This window comes from Scyliorhinus torazame, chromosome 5 (assembly GCF_047496885.1).
Source record: "Scyliorhinus torazame isolate Kashiwa2021f chromosome 5, sScyTor2.1, whole genome shotgun sequence".
Taxonomy (NCBI): domain Eukaryota; kingdom Metazoa; phylum Chordata; class Chondrichthyes; order Carcharhiniformes; family Scyliorhinidae; genus Scyliorhinus; species Scyliorhinus torazame.
The window spans coordinates 318,339,450-318,342,517 of NC_092711.1; the positions used below are offsets into that span (position 1 = coordinate 318,339,450).

The window sequence follows — 3,068 nt, forward strand, 5'->3', positions numbered from 1 at the left end:
GCAGGTCATAGATGGATAAGGTAAAGGTAGTGCAATTATAACCAAACCCTGCACACTCAATGCACAATCGTCAAGCTAGCCCATGCTTATGTGCCAAAATCGGGAGACATACCAAATACTGCTTTAATAATAATAATCTTTATTAGTGTCACAAGTAGGCTTACATTAACACTGCAATGAAGTTACTCGTCGCCACATTCTGGCACCTGTTCGGGTACACGGAGAATTCAGAATTTCCAAATTACCTAGCAAGCACGTCTTTCGGGACTTGTGGGAGGAAACCGGAGCACCCGGAGGAAACCCACGCAGACACGGGGAGAACGTGCAGACTCCGCACAGACAGTGACCCAAGCTGGGAATCGAACCTGGGACCCTGGAGCTGTGAAGCAACAGTGCCAACCCCCGTACCACTGTGCCGATTTCACTCGGATCTCAAGAGCTCGATGTGAAGAATCAAAGTAGCATTAGGCCGCATGACGCCATGTGACCAGTAGCTCCAGTCAGAGAGGAAGGTCAGCTTTGCTGTCTGCTCAACACCTGAACTAATCCTTGTTCCCACCCCTTGATGACTGGATTTTGACCGATTTCAAATTTAATTGGCTGAGCTCTGGAAAAATCAAATTTCATTCCATCTCTCCTGCCACACATTCAGCTGGGCTATCTGCCTATTTCTGTACTCACTAACTTGTGGTACTGGAGATTACTACTTTTAAGGTCCTACTTGCTAATTTATTTCTTAGCTCTCTAAAAGCTGGCTGCGGGACCTCTCCTTCTACCTATGTCATTGGTAGCAACATGGGCCTTGACCGCCAGCTGTTCCATGTCATATCTCAAACTTCTCTGTAGTTGCTCAGTGACATTTTTGACCCGTGCCATGAGAGAGGCAACACGTGATCCTGCATTCATGTCTGTGGCAGCAGAGACACCTGTCTGTTTATTTAACTGGAGAGTCTCCTGTCACCATTGATTTTCCAACCCTGCTCCCGTTCCTCAGTACAGCTGAGCCAACCGTGATGGTGCCGTGGACCTGACCCTGTCTGCCCGCCACCCCCCCCCCCCCCCCCCCCCCCCCCATCTTTTGTTATGATGGAACTGCATCAAGTTCGATATTGACCTCTACCGGTTCTTATGTTCAACTGAAATACCCTTTCACCACTGTTAGTATGGGAGGAGAACACACCGCCCCCTCCGAAACCTGCCCCACCATTCAATTATAACAATAATAATCTTTATTAGTGTCACAAGTAGGCCAACATTAACACTGCAATGAAGTTACTGTGAAAAGCCCCTAGTCACGATACTCCGGAGCCTGTTCGGGTACACAGAGGGAGAATTCAGAATGTCCAATTCACCTAACAAGCACGTCTTTCGGGACTTGTGGGAGGAAACCGGAGCACCCGGAGGAAACCCACGCAGACGCGGGGAGAATGTGCAGACTCCGCACCGACAGTGACCCAGCGGGGAATCGAACCTGGGACCCTGGCGCTGTGAAGCCACAGTGCTATCCACTTGTGCTACCGTGTTGCCACGTGCTGCCAATTAAGGGACAATTTAACGTGGCCAATCCACCTACCCTGCACATCTTTGGGTTATGGGGGCGAAACCCACGCAAACACGGGGAGAATGTGCAAACTCCACCTGGACAGTGGTCCAGAGCCGGGTTCGAACCTGGGACCTCGGCACCGTGAGGCAGCAGTGCTAACCTCTGCACCACCGTGCCGCCCTCTCACAAATGAAACTTAAAACATTAAACCAAAACATGATTAAGAGGGTCGATAAGGGAGCCCAGCCACCGCACTGCCCCCCTGGAATGGAAGGCTTCAACGGTGTCGCTGGACACTACATCCTTCCTCTCTTGGGGCATCGCTCTGTGAATGGAACCACGGTAGGGGGGCAGACAGTCAGGATGGACAACCCCCTCAGTCGCCCGCTGCCTGCACCTGTTGATGGCGAATTTGGCCAGGCATTGGGGCTGGTTCACAAGGAGGTCCACCTCTTTCCCCACCCCTCTTTGCACCGGCTGCCCATAGACCAGGAGCGTGGGATTGGAAAACTGGAAGAAAAATGTATTCAAATAGCAAAAAGGGAGACGTACATGTTACTGTTGCATATTCTCCTGATTTGTAAATTGCTCATTGACTCATTCTGTGTTCCGATTAAACACACAAACCAATAGCATTGTGGTCCCCAATTCATTTCTTCTAACGCTTCCATGCAGGTATAGATCAGTTCAACCAATTGACGCATTGTTGAAGCTGCAAAGAAGATTTACGTGGTGATATCAGAAGAGGTTCAAACCATCAGGAAAGACTGAACAAGCTGTCCTTTGAAATGAAAAAAAAAATGAAATGGAAATCGCTTATTGTCACAAGTAGGCTTCAAATGAAGTTACTGTGAAAAGCCCCTAGTCGCCACATTCCGGCACCTGGTCGGGGAGGCTGGTACGGGAGGGGAGGCTGAGGGGTGGCTAGATGGAGGTCACTGAAACTAGGAAGCTGTTTGTTGGGATCGATGGAGGGAGAATATTCTCACTGTGGGGGTGACCAGAACCAGTGGCCATAAGATAATCGTAATATAAAAACCCGAGCAAGCCACTTCACCCAGGGAGTGGTGAGATTGTGGAACTCCCTACTCACAGGAGGCAAATAGCATTGCTGCATTTAAGAGGAGCTTGATGAAGACATGACGGAGAAAGGAATAGGAGACAAAAAGCAGAAAATACTGGACAATCTCAGCAGGTCTGACAGCATCTGAGGAGTGAAAAGGGAGCTGACGTTTCGAGTCTGGGTGACTCTTTGTCAAATAGAAGGATACGCTGACAGGGTTGGGATGAATAAGGGTGGGAGGGGGCTTGTGTTGGCGTGTAGCTGATTGGCCAAATGGCTGAACGAACCACGCAATTCTATGTAAACCACTGCAAAAGTGGGCCCGTGACGCACAATTTCCCGTTACTGCCTTGTCAATTCCCACACCAACATCAGCCACGTCCCCAGAATTGGACAGGGCTTTTTCTTTTTAACCTTGTCAAGCCAGTCCCTTTTGCTGCCGTTCGCTCAATTTTCCACCTT

At 49.6% G+C, this 3,068-nt stretch overlaps 1 pseudogene; it reads right to left on the reverse strand.

The window, feature by feature from the left end:
- Positions 1–421: 421 nt before the first annotated feature.
- On the reverse strand, positions 422–648 carry LOC140418124 (peptidyl-prolyl cis-trans isomerase FKBP1A pseudogene; annotated as a pseudogene).
- Positions 649–3,068: the final 2,420 nt, after the last annotated feature.